Source organism: Enhydra lutris, unplaced genomic scaffold (assembly GCF_002288905.1).
Source record: "Enhydra lutris kenyoni isolate GAN:26980312 unplaced genomic scaffold, ASM228890v2 scaffoldscaffold96, whole genome shotgun sequence".
Taxonomy (NCBI): domain Eukaryota; kingdom Metazoa; phylum Chordata; class Mammalia; order Carnivora; family Mustelidae; genus Enhydra; species Enhydra lutris.
This window is the reverse complement of record NW_019154180.1, coordinates 376,403-390,396: the sequence shown is the minus strand read 5'-3', so window position 1 is coordinate 390,396 and position 13,994 is coordinate 376,403. Positions and strand designations below refer to the sequence as shown.

General features: G+C 46.9%; 1 non-coding gene across 1 annotated transcript; it reads right to left on the bottom strand.

Moving 5' to 3' along the window:
• Window positions 1–8,188: 8,188 nt before the first annotated feature.
• Window positions 8,189–8,261, bottom strand: TRNAK-CUU. Its single transcript has one exon. It is a non-coding gene; the product is annotated as a tRNA-Lys (tRNA).
• Window positions 8,262–13,994: the final 5,733 nt, after the last annotated feature.

Here is a 13,994-nt window from a genome sequence, read left to right as displayed (position 1 = left end):
CAGTTGCTTGTGAAAAGGCTGTTCCCCTGCATTCCTCCAAGAGTTGCTGACATCTCGAAGCAAACAAGTCTGCCGAGGGACAATTAGGCTGATGCAGGCTCTCTGGATTTCCATTCCATTTCTTTTAACTGCCTCTGAGAGTGCTGAACTGCCAGCCCTGGGAGGTAAAATTGAACCCAAGGATTTTCCCAGCTCTCTGGAATGAAGTTTTCGCTTCTTTAATTAGAGTCCCAGAATGTCAAGCCTGCAGGGGCCCTTGGGATCAGCTGGTCTGTCCCCATCACAGGACTGACAGGCAGACTGGGAGGCCCAGCTGGGGTCCCACCCCTTCCTCCCCCTCTGCCAGGGCCCTTCCTGTTACACCTTCTGCTGCTAGTTTTTCCCTCTGAGTTCGACTTTTCTTGCAGACACACTAGGTGCTCAGTAGGTCCTCGGTGAAGGGAATCTGAGTTCTCCTGCCATCTCCCAGGCTGCAAGTCTTGGATCCACTAGGCATTTGCCCTTTGGAGTAAGTGGACGTCAAATTTCTTTCTCTAGACCCCAACACGCGCAGGAGACCATGCAGCACCTCTACCTGGTTTTGACCGCTCCTGCTGGTTCAGTCCCAATCTTATTTGACACCTACATTCCTGTGCAGGGCACCTCTGTTCTCTGAACATGCCAGGCAATTTCCCACCCCTGGGCCATTTCTCTTGCTTGTCCCAGACCCAGGTGCTAGTCAATCCTGGCTAGCCACCAAGACCCTTTTTCTTTTACAAGGTCCATCTCTGGGATTCCCTTTTCTATGAAGCATTTCTAAAGAGAACTCCATCACCTTGCTCCCTCCTTCCCCCACAATTTACTCACTTACTCAATGGATATTTTAATGGGCGCTCACCGTGTGGCAGGCGCTGTTCTAGCCCCAAGAGGTACAGCACTGAACAAGTCTCTGCTCTCATGGAGCTCACGTTCTAGTGTCTAAGAGAAGCAACAAAGGGAAGAAGTAAATGATGTAGAATTTTGGAGGTGGAATTAATAGAGGAGTGAGTGCCTGGATAAGTGAGTGGATGAATGTGAACGACAGGGAGGGGTCTCCAGGCTCAGGACACTTGTGGTTTTTAGCTTTGCCCAAACTCCCTTACACCTGAAAGCTGGGTGGCTTGAGCGTAGGATTTCTGAGGCCCAGGAGAAGTCAGCTGTGGCTCTCATGCCAGGGAACAAAGGAGAAGTGACTACAGAAACTCAAGATAACAACTTTGTGGCCCGTGCCACAGTTTGGCTTCAGTGGATTGGGGACTCTGGCTGTCTTTCAGGGGAAGATGTTTCTGGGCACCTAGCCTTCCTGATCCAGCACCTTCCTCATGCCCAGGATGTGCTCCCATAGCACCTTTGATTTCATGGCAAGCACCAGTAGTATTCAGAATGAGAGGCCTTTACATTTTCATATAGAAGAAGAAAAAGTAAACACCAACTCCTCCCTTAACCCATTCTTTGTTAAATATGTGTTGGAATTAGCTCCTTCTTATACAGCCAAATCCCTTCTAATTATTTGCCAAAGATTTTCATATCATTATTAACCAAGCAAATCTTATCTTAAATCTCAATTTTATTTGCTGTCTAAGAGATTAAGGGAATGATTTTATGACCTAAAATGTGAATGGTCTCTTTCTAAAAATCCGATTTGGTGGTGTAATTGAGTTGTGAACACTGTTTTAGTTTTCTTACAACGTATATAATCTGCTCTGGGACTTTATTTTCTCAAGAGACTTGGTTTATCTGCTCTTTATACACATCCAGTCTCTGTAAATATGCTTTTGCCTTTCCATAATACTATGAGACCTGAATGCTTTGGCACAGATCAGCAGGGGCAGGAGATGGAGAGGAAGGTTGCCATGCATTTCAACAGACTAGGCCGACAGAAAAAAAGAACATTTTAAGCATTTACAAACTATTTGCAATACCTTTTATTCATTTTGCTTTAAAGATTTTAATTTTTAATATTTTTTATTTTTTTACTTAAATTCAATTTAGTTAACATATAGTGTATTATTAGCTTCAGGAGTAGAATTTAGTGATTCATCAGTTGCATGTAACACCCAGTGCTCATTCCATCAAGTGACCTCCTTAATGCCCATTTCCCAGTTACCCCATCCCTCCCCTCTCCAGCAACCCTCAGCTCGTTCCCTAGAGTTAAGAGTCTCTTACAGTTTGCCTCCCTCTCTGTAGATAATCTCTATCTTGAACGTGGGGCTGGAACTCAGAACCCCAAGATCAAGAGTCACATGCTCTATGGACTGAGCCAGCTAGGCACCCCTCAATATTAGATATGTTTTATAGTGTTCTGTGAATTAGCCTAGGGTTAATTGGGTTGTTGTTGTTTTTCAAGTTAGTTCTTCCTTTAGTTTTGGTCACTATTTTTTGCTGTTGCTGTTGTTTTGGGTGACCTTTGCCATTGGGAAGACAGTGGCTTACTTTTCAAATGGTGTGTTCGGGGATGTCCTTATGATCCAGCCGGGTTTGGACTGCAAAGAGAATGCACTCAACACTACCCAAGAGGGCCTGAATATGACCCAAAGTCCCCCTTCAACTCCCAAAGCCCAAAGCCACGGGTGATGTGTCATGCTCAACAGCCTGGCTTGTGGGCTCTGTGGGCAGTCAGGAGCTCTCGGGCTCTTGGGAGCACCAACTGAACTTTTAGGACTGAACAGCAGAAAACACACCCCCCTGACTACTTTGTGGGTCTGTTTCATCAAACTAGAATCATCTCTCAGTTTCTGGGCCAGAAAGCTTAGCATTATCTTTCAGTCTCCAACCCCCTTACTCTTCTACTGACTCGTAACAAAGTGCCATCATCTTAACTTTCTCTTCTCAGTGTCTCTTGGATGCATCCCTCCCTGTTTCTCCTGCCACCTCCTTCATCCAGGCCCCTGTGATCTCAGCTTGAACACCCCAATAACCCCTGTGTTCTTTTGTTAGCCTCATGCTCCCATGCTGAGACCCAACTTGACTCTCCATTCATCCTCCTAAGAATCTCTCTCTTTTTCTCCCTGACATGCTAGGGAACATTGTGCCCCACCCAACACCAACTTCAGGCTTTTCCAACTGATTTTCTAGATCCTTACTAATGTGGCTATACCCAAACTTTAGCCTTCTAATCCCTAGTGAACACAGCCTGGGTCAGTAGCTATTGAGAGACATCCGTATTCTGTTATTTTGGTATAAAGATGGACAGACAGACTGGTGGAATAGAAGAGTGAGCCTGGAGACAGCCCCATGCACAGATGAAGTCTGATTTATGACAGAGGAGACAGTGCACAGGAGTGGGGAGAGAATCGTCTTTTCAGTCGAGTATGCAGGGACAATTGGGTATCCACAAGGATAAAAAATGAAATAGGTCCCCTACTTCACATCACACACAAAAATCAAGACCCGGTGGCCTGAGGACTTAAATGTAACAGGTTAAACTATAAAGCTTTCAGATCTTAAAGGAGAATATCTTCATGACCTAAGGGTAGGGAAAGATGTCTTAAACATGGCATGAGAAACACGAAGCATAAGGGAAAGGGGGACAAGCTGGACTACATTAAAATGAGGGGAGAAAAGTCAAACTCATGGCAACAGAAACATAGTGCACAAAAGTGGTTGCCAGGGGCTGAGAGGTGGGGGAAAATGAAGAGAGGTTGGTCAAAGGGTACAAACTTTCAGTTATAGGATGAGTAAGGTCTGGAGATCTCATGTCAAACATGGTGACCATAGTTGATTGCGCTGGATTGCATAACTGAACTTTGCTAGGGGAGGAGAAATGCAGTGTTCTCATAAAAAAAGGTAAATATGTGAGGTGATGGATGTGTTAACTAACTCAGTTGTGGGAATATTTTTACAATGTCTACATGTATCAAATCATCACATTGAACACTTGAAATACATTACAATTTTATCTGTCAATTATACCTCAGTAAAATGGGGAGGAAAAAGTATTCCCATTAGACTGGGAGTTCCATGGGCAGTGGAGCTAAGTGGAACCCTGGGGGGCCAACATAGGGCACATCTCAGGGCAGAGACACTCCAGAGAGTTGTGGTTGATGAAATTAGGAGGATGCTCTCAAGGAGTGCTACCCTTGATCTGCTTGGGAGGAGATATCTGTCGACTGCAGACCACTGTGTCACCCAAAGCACACCTGTGCTTTAAGAGGCTGCCATTCAAAGCTCAGGGTGGGATGTATGTAGCTCCCAAGACTTGGACACTACCTCTGGAGACCCCGCTGGGAAGGTAGCTTGGCACTGGCTGGCCACAGTGCCATTGCTGCTCACAACTGTGGTCACTGACCTCTTTGGGCCCCCTGTGGGCTTTCTTTTTGCTGGGCTTCGTCTTTGTCGTCAGCACTGTTTACTTTTTGCCACTCAATCTACTTTCCTTTTAGGGTGCTGTTTTCTAGCTTATTTTACTATTGGAAAATTTTTTCTACCTTTTAATTTTTTCCCTCTCTTACTTTCTTTGTTTATTTTAAGCTCTATGTGGGGCTTGAACTCATGACCCCAAGATCAAGAGTTGCATGCTCTACCAACTGAGCCAGCCAGGCACCCCTGTACCTTTTTATTTTTAACTTGTTTTGACAAAGGACGGGCAACATCATCATGAGGGAAGCAACTTTGAGGAGAACTTCTTGTCTAGACCAGGGAGGCTGGAGGTCCTTGGTGGAACCATCATTTTGACACCAGGGCACCCCTTGACCACTAAGTCATTCTGGGGGTCTATATTTATACTTCAAGATGCCCACCTTGGACTGGACAACTGTCTGCCGGAAACACAAGGAAAATGCTAGATGGTGCTAACACTGAATGACTAGAGTCATCCAACAAAGGTTTCACTAGGGGGCCCATTAATGACAACTGACCACAGCAATGAGGGGAAAGCAGTGAGTTGGAAGGCCAGCCCCAAAAGGCCTTCCTAAGGTTTCCCTTCACCTGAAACGCCTGGGAGGGTGACCCCTGATAGAGTTATAGGAATTCCTTTGGACAGAGCCAGGCCCCAGGAACACCCTTAACTGTGCACTTACAGATGTTCTGTTCTGGAACAGACCTTGCTTTCTTCTGAACTGAGGTCAAGTTTTAAAAGAGATGAGCATGACAGTTGACAGTAATGTGGAATGGGATGCAGAGGGCACAAGAGATGGACTAATAAGCATTGTTCCATAACCATTGTTCGTTATGAAAAGAAAGGTACCATCATTTCTCTAAATTCCAAGGGGACACTGTTCTAAGAACGGCTGCCATTTTGTGAACTGCCCCACCCCCCTGTTGATGATCTCCTGTGAGGTCCTGCTACCAGAGTCCCATGCCAACCTGCAAGACACTCTTCTTGTCATGACAACCTCTATCTTCCATAGCATGATACATGGAATGCTCATATGGCCAACTTGTGGACACCACTCAAGTAGTGTGCATTATTCTGGCAGGTTTTTCCGTTTCTAAATGAAAGTTGTCAGAAGGTTATAAGAACAGCCAGGCCCATGGTTGGGGCATAAAGACCTGGAACTTTTATGTTCCCATCTGGAAAAGGACGAACAGTGTTGGAAGGGGGGGGCATCCCTCCTGGGAGCCTGGGCTGAACCTCCATCCCAGCTGAGGGAAGGATGCTTGGAGGAAATCAGGACCACTTTCCTTTTGAGTGAGTGATGGGGAGACATTTTTCCTGTTGGGGGCTGAGATCAGGAAAGGGGAATAAGCAGATAGGCTAACTCACAAAGTCCAAGTCAGTTACCAAGGGGCTTAGTTTAAGGATTCAGAAACAGTCCACAGAGCTCTCCAGACATGCAGGGGCAGAACATGAAGGCATTCCACAGGCCTGAGGACTGGTGGAGTCACCAGGTGGTAGAAGAAGGGTGGAAATGTTAGGTGGCTTGGACTGTGAATCCCAGGAGCAAGCCCTTCATCCAGAGCAGCAGGAATTACAGCTCTGTTGAGGGACCTATGGCCTCTGGGCCCAATGGACCTTGCTTCTCAGAGCCAAGAGAATAAAATGTGCCCAAGATAGAGAGTTAAGGGTATTCTCTCTTTTCCTGCTAGAACCCCAGTCTGCTGTGTCATGAAGAGGTGTGGGCGGTTTGGGCAGTACCAGGAAGAGACCCTTGGCATGGCTTTTGGCCAGGTAGCAGGGTGGTTTCTATAAGGGGCTCCCTGGGCAGCAGATATCAATAAATGGGAATGAATTTTGAAGAGGAAGAAGATGGTTTGTGAACACTAACAAGAGCTCCTTCGGGAATTCCCAGAAATAGTTAAGGGGTATGTTAGTCAATTTGGGCTACTGTAACAAGATTTCACAGACTGGGTGGCTTAAATAATAAACATTTCTCACAGTTCTAGAGCTGGGAAATCCAAGATCAGGGTATTGGCAGATTTGGTTCCCATTGAGGGTCCTGTTCCTGGTTTGCAGATAGCCACTATCTTGCTGTGTCCTTACATGGTGGAGAGAGAGGGAGAGGGTTCTGTTCCCTCCCTCTTCCTATAAGGGCACTAATTTCATCATAGGGCTCCACCCACATGACCTCATCTAAACCTAATTACCTCCCAAATGACCCACCTCTAAGTATCATCCCACTGGGAGGTAAGGGTTAAACATGATTTAGGGACATAAACATTCAGGAGCCTAAGTGCAAGTAGGGGCAAGAACTGGGCCTTTGGCTTATTAATATTCTTAAGGACCCTGTATCTATAAGCAAATGAGGCCCTGAACCCACAGATTACAAGGTGATATGAAGCCTGTGAGGAGGCAGTGTTAGGAGTGCAAAGCTGCCTTTGCCTGCTCCCCACCACATCAGGCCCTGGAACAAACACACAGCCAGTCTCGGGATGTTGGAGTTTTCCAGATTTCTAGCCCCTAGTGTTTCTTGCACTAAATGGTTAAAGACAGTGGCTTTGCTTCATGCCAGTCTAGTGAAACCAGTGCTTCAGTGCCCGAAACCCCTTCCTGGTACAGCTTTTGGTCAGTGGAGACCACAGGAGAATCGAATGACTTTTGGAAAACGTAAGTTAAGTAGAAGCCAGTGCTGTGGTAGTTTGCACACAGTGGCCCCGATCTGGTGGCTTCTCTTGTTGACACGGGGTGGGTCCCAGTCCTGTAGCTGCCTCAGCTCCTGCCAGCTTTCTTCCTTTAGTGGGGTCAAGTGTGTGTGAAGCTCCTGGGGAGATGCACCAGTTTCCCTTGCAGGTCACTCATGGTACCCAGGTTGGAGGTGGCCAGAGACAGATGGGGGTAGCAGTTTGCCCTAGTTCTTGCCCATGTCTCATTTTCCCTCCTGACTGTTAGCCTGGGTGACAGCAAGCTCAATGCCTGATGCTTAGAGCCCTCCACCAGCCCCCAACGCCCACCCCAGGCAGTGGGTCCCATCCTACGATAACCCTGTTATTCTATACCTTGGCTGTGATTCTTCAAGTCAACCCTGGCTGGTGTGGATACACACCACAACCCTGAAAGAAAGAGAGTTTAGAAGCCAGGAGAGTGGATGGTAGGTGGGCAGAAATATACAAAAACACAGCATCCTCTAAGTAGTAAAATTACTTTGCATTTGTGACTGCAATCCAAAGGTGAATACAGTTTTTTGGGGGTGGGGTTTTTTTAAAGATTTTATTTTATTTTATTTTATTTTTTACAGTAATCTCAATACCCAACATGGGGCTTGAACTCACAACCCTGAGATCAAGAGTTGCATGCTCCACTGAACTGAACCAGCCAGGCACGCCTGGAGACTTTTTTCTTTAGCTTTATTGACAACAAATAATTGTTTATATTTAAGGTGCACGACCCAATGTTTTGTAAAATGATTATCAATACTGTATTGCATACTTGAACACACTTTAAAAAATCCAACCCACAGTAAAAACAGCTTTTGTTCCTCTAAGATGTGCTTGGGATTGTTTAGGGAAACTTGAGCTTCCTTGGTGATGTCAAGTCTTAGAGTCCTAGGGGGCTACTGCCACAGCTCAGCGGACAGCTTGGAGGATGTGGGCTTAGGTCAGGTGACCACTTGTTGATTCTAACCCTTCTCTGTTCTTCCTCATTATAAGACCTTAAACATGTCCCATCCCTAATTTTAGGTTTCAGTTTCCCCATCTGCACAATGGCTTGTTTGGATACATTGATGACTTCAAACATTTTTACCTTATTTTTTCACTTTTTATCTTAAAAAATTTTTTTTCTAAGTAAACTCTACACCCAACATGAGGCTCGAACTCATGACCCTGAGATCAAGAGTCACATGCTCTACCAACTGAGCCAGCCAGGCACCTGTCAAACATTTTTATACTAAGAAATCCGTTTTGCAGCAACACCCAACACAAGTACGCATACGAATCAGTATAAAGTGTAACAAAAGTTTCATGAATCAATACTTAGACTGCTACTTAAGATACTACTATACTCCCAAGGTTTGTGTCCCTAAAACACATATGTTGAAACCTAACTTCCAAGGTGATGGTATCAAGAGATAAATCCTTTGGGAGGTGATGAGTTTGTGAGGGTGGAGCCCTCATGAATGGGACTGGCATCCTTATAAAAGAGACCCCAGAGAGCTCCCCTGCCTCTTCCATCATGAGAAGACACGGCGACAAGTTGGCTGTCTGTGAATCAGGAAGTACACTCTCACCAGACATCAAGTCTGTTGGTGCCCTGATCTTGGACTTCCTAGCCTTCAGAACTGCAAGGAGGAAATGTCTGCTGTTTAAGCCTCTCAGTCTATGGTATTCTGTTATAGCAGCCCAAACAGACCAAGAAATTGGTACTGAGAAGGGGGCATTGCTGTAACAAATCTCTAAACATGTGGAAGCAACTCTGGAACAGTAGAGACTGGAGCCTTCATTGCTGTGCATGGGCCTTTAGCGAGAGCTCAGGAAGGAAAGAGGGGTGCTAGAGACAAAGCCTCAGTCTTCTGGATGGAAAAGGTCACTGATGAGATCTCACATGAAAATGAGGACATGTTGTTGGCAATTGGAGGGGAGGCAATCCTTGTTATACAGTGGCAATGAACTTGGCTGAACTGTGTTCATGTTCTCGTGTTTTATGGAAGGCTGAACTTACAATGAATGAAATAGAATATTAGCTGAAGAGATTTCTAGCAAAGCGTTGAAGGTGAGGCTTGGTTCCTCCTGACAGCTCATAGTGGAATGTGAGAAGCAAGAAGTGACTTAAAGATGGGACTGTTCAGCAAAAAGGAAATAACTCAGACTGGGAGAATTCTAAGCCCACCCATATTGGGAAAAATGAGAACCCTAAAAGTATAGCCAAGCAACCCTTTGATATGGAGAATAGCATGGATGTAAACTACAGACCGTCATCAACAAAGGTTAGGCACAGAGGTGGGATGACACCAGCAGAAACACTGCCACCTGGAACTAAAGGAGACAAAGAAAGTGAGGTCAAAATGAAGAAAGAATGTTGGACTTCTTAGACCCTATAGGACTGGAGGGTAACGCTATTCAACTGCAAACATGACTTTTTCCCTAAGGCTCAGGGTGCCTGCATCAGGCCATGGCTGTCCCCACCTAGGTTTCAAAGGACAGGGCGGCCACGTGGAGCCATGGGCTTGGGAGTCCAGCCAATGATAACCTTGGGGTACCAGCAGAGAGCCAGCTCGGGGGCAGGGCCTAACCAGAGAGCCACCATGGGCCATTCCAAGGAGCTGGAGGGTACTGTTGCCAGCCCAGTGGGCCTGAAAGAGCATCAAGCCAAAGGGGATTATTCTGGATCCCTAACGTTTAATGTCTGCCCTGTTGGTTTGAGACTTACTTAGGATCCATCTACCTCTTTATTATTTCCTATTTCTCCCTTTTGGAAGGGGACTATCTATCCTATGCCTGTCCCACCACTATAACTTGTTCGCTTTTGTGGGTTCATAGCTGGAGAGGAATTGGCCTCAGGATGAACCAGACCTTGGGTCTTGCTCATTGGTGATCTAGATGAGGTATAGATGAGCCTTTGGCCTTAGGATTTAGAGCTCTTGCCAGAACCAGTTAAAACTTCTTGGGCTGCTGGGTGGGATGAATGTATTTTGCATGTGAGAAGGACATGAATTTGAGGAGCCAGGGGCAGGATGCTTACTGAGACTGAATATGCCAGAATTCATATGTTGAAATCCTAACCGAGTGTTTGGGAGGTGATGAGGTCATCAGAGTGGAGCCCTCATGAATGAGATTGGTGCCATCATAAGAGACCCAGAGAGCTGCCTCAGTCTTTCTGCCATGTGAGGACACAGTGAGAAGATGGCTGTCTATGACCCTTACCAGACAGCAACTCTGTTGCTGCCTTGATCTTAGATTTCCCAGCTTACAGAATTGTGAGACATAAATGTTGTTTAAGCCACCCAGTGTATAGTTTTTTGTTGTTATTATCATAGCCCACAAGGACTAAGATGATACACTTGAATATTTTCCATTATGTTCTTTTTATTCTGTTTCATTTTTCCAAATATGCTGATTGAGGCTTGCAAATGTGATTTTAGGACAACTGCATGTGGGTCATGAGTTGTAGTTTGAACAACAAACTCTAGATGCTTCTAGTGTGTTCAGTGTGTTCAGTTAGCCCCCAGCTCTAGGACATGGAGGGGGGAGGGGTTTGGAGTCCTATGTTGGTAGCCTACCTCTAAAGTGGCTTCCTCTGAGTGTGGACCCCTGGAGGGGGCTGCATTTTCTCCTCTGCTGGAAAGGCAAAGACATTCAGTCCCTGCCCTTCACTCCCACAAGAGGAAAAAGCCTAAGACCCTGAAGATAGGACCCTGTGGCTGGTCCTTTCTGCCATTGCATCTAGGACTACAGAGCCCAGGAGAGCAGGACTACCCAGAGAGGGCACTGACAGTGCTCATTTTTGGCCATTGTTTACAATTGCTGGGACAAGGCAGGGAATGGCAGCAAGGGGCATGAGCTGCACCAAGGGGCCCTGGGGACAGAGCATCACTCTGACCTAGACAAAGGGCTAGACACTGGGCTGGGTGGTTCAAGGTCCTTCTGGCTGAGAACCTGACTTGGGTCTTCCTGACCAGGGAGGCAGGCAGACAGTTACAGAGGATTCAAGCAGTTAAATAAGCCAGCAAGTTCTGACCAATATCAATGCAGCCTGGGCAACATGAGCGTCACTTTACGTGTGACCCTGGCCAGACCATGGTCCCAGTTATTCCATCAAACACTAATCTTAGTGTTGCTGTGAAGGTGTTTTGTAGTAGTAGGCAACATCTACAATCAGTTGACTTCAAGAAGACTGCTGATTCTTGATAACGTGGATAGGCTTCATACAATCAGTGAAAGGGCTTCCAAGGTTTCCCAAAGAAGAAATCCTGCTTCCAAACAACATCAGCAACCCCTGACTGAGTTTCCAGCCTGCTGGCCTGCCCTACAGATTTGGGACTTGCCAGGCCCCACAATTTTGGGGACCAGCTCCCTAAAATCTATCCATCTCTCTATTCATCCATTCATCTATCCATCCACCCCCCCCCCCACATCCATCTATCTAGGTCCATCTGTCTATCTCATCTCTTGGCTCTGCTTCTGTGGAGAACCTGACTGATCCAGGTTGGCACTCTGTGGGCACCCCCAGGACCTGGACCAACTATAGCCTCACAGCAAATGGAGGTTTAAACAATGACGGTTCTGACCAGAATTAGTGGTTAACATTTACCTGTGCTGTTCTGACCAGGCAGCTCTCTTCCCGGCAGCCCAGTGGTAGCTGGAGAAGGTGGCAGATGAGGCTTGGGGGTAGACTGAGGGCTTCTCCTCTCCGGAGTAGGGGCTCTTCCACCTGACGTCTCCATGGCAGAAAAGGACCCTGAAATGGCAACAAGGGGCATTCAGGACTGGGTGACACCAACGAGCTCACCTCTTTTTTCCAAAGTGCAGCCTCTCTGCAGGTTGCTGGTAGTGATCAGAATCGGAAATGAGATGACCAGAGGGAGAGTGCCTCCCCGCTGGGGGGCCCAGGGTTGCACTGACTTCTGTGGTCCCAACACTTCCCCTTTTGTGGGCCCCTTCTTCACTAAAAAAATACATAACAACTATAGTTTATGACTCTTGCTATAAAGATGAGGATGTCAATTCATATGAATGTCTATGAATCCACATAATAGTACCTATTAAAATATTTTCTTCTGTCTAAAAGTTCATTGTCTCCCTTCTGATTTGAAAAGAAAGTGAAATATTTTCAGGAGCTGCTAAAAGTACCATGGCCCTAGTATGTCGTGTGCCTAATGGAGATGCCTGCCCGAGACCCCTGCCAGGCCTAGGAGGCACTTGGAGAACGTCCAGGCCATGGAGGAGCAACCTTCTTCCCTGGAAGAGCTGAGTCGGCTCAGAGAATAAGGTGGACAGCTGCTTTTTGTCTTTGTCATTAAGAAGTCTATTGAGTCCTGTGGGGAAAGACACAATCTCACAATTTAGATGACCAATTCTGTTGGAAAAAGCAAGGTCCCCGAGAAAAATCAGCAGTGCTTTTTTTTTATGATTTGAAGTCATAATTGTCACGGACCCTATCAAGAAGTATTATAAGCTGCACATGGGGTTCAGTGTCATACTTTCATCTTCACATGAACCCCATCTTTGAGACCAGAAGTTTGGGGTGCCAGGCTGGTGGGGGTTAGGGGGCCAGAAGGAGCAAAGGGCATAAAGCAGAAGGGACAAGTGGGGGAAAGGGACTGGGGAAGACACCCTCAGGGCTTCCCCGTCTTCTTATGATTTGCCCTTCTGGAACCACCTTCCATGACAGCTTCATGAACTTGGAACCATAGCAGAGAACCCAATTCAAAAGTTAACATTCTCATGAATGCTTTCAGGAAAAGAGCCTGCACTTGCCTCTGATTTTCCTCTCAGTGACTTCCCAGGCCAACAACAGAGGCCATTAAGTAAGAACACAGGTTATATGTTTCCTGCTCTTGAACTGAATGAGGATGATCCATCTGGGAGTCTGGGGAAGTCTCTACAAAGGGAGTGAGCCAGAGCAGCGCTTGGTTCCCTGAGAGAAAACTGCTTCCTGGCTTTGGGGTGAAGAGGCCCCAGAGCTGGCAGCTCTGTCTGGTAGGCTCAGAGGTGCGGAGGGCCTGGAAGCAAGGAAAGACTGCTGTTATCAGCTGCACGCTTTGTACAAGGACAAGGCGCTCCCAGGGGCTGAGTCCAGATAAGGAGCCGGGCAGTGTGACTCCAGACAGTTCTGACTTGGTCATTTACTGAACGGCCATGAACGGGTTACAGTGTCCCCTGGAGCTGCCTTTTCCTTGCACAGCACAGCTGCACAGCTCCTGTGTACCAGAGCTCCCCACGTACTCCTATGGAAACCTGGCAGCGAGGGGAAGCTTTGCTCGGGCGGGGCGCACAAACGAGGAAGCAGAGTCTTCGCAATGTGCCCGGAACCGGCAGGGAGTCTGCCAGTTCTCCAGTTCGCCCTTCCCGTCGCTGCACTGGCCCCACGACCGGGCCTCCTGTTGTCCCGCCCCCACTTAAAAAAAAAATTGTACTTAATAAGGGTGTGTGTGATGAGATCTGTCAGTAACATTTTAAAAATTATTGTTTTTATTTATCTGAGAGAGAGAGAGAGGGAGAGCTCATGCGCAGGGGGAGAAGCAGTGGGAGAAGCAGAGGAAGAAACAACAGACTGCCCGCTGAGCAGAGGCCTGACTCTAATTAATTAATTCACTAATTCCAGAACATTTTCATCACCCCACCCTCCAAAACCCACGTACCATCAACCAGTCATTCCATTCTTCCCCTCCCCGCCAGCCACTGGCAACCACTAACCTGTTTTCCGTCTGTAGGGATCGGCCTCTTCCGGACATCGCGCACGAATGTAGCCTTTTGGGACTGGCCTCTTCACCCTAGCACGAGCTTTTCACAGTTCATCCACACTGTGGCGCGGATCCGCACTTCATTATCTTTCAGGGTTGAGTAGTATACCGTTATGGATGGACTGCAGCTTATCTGCCCGCCAGTCGATGAACGTTTGGATTGTTTCCACACTTTGGGATTATGAATAATGCTGCCATGAG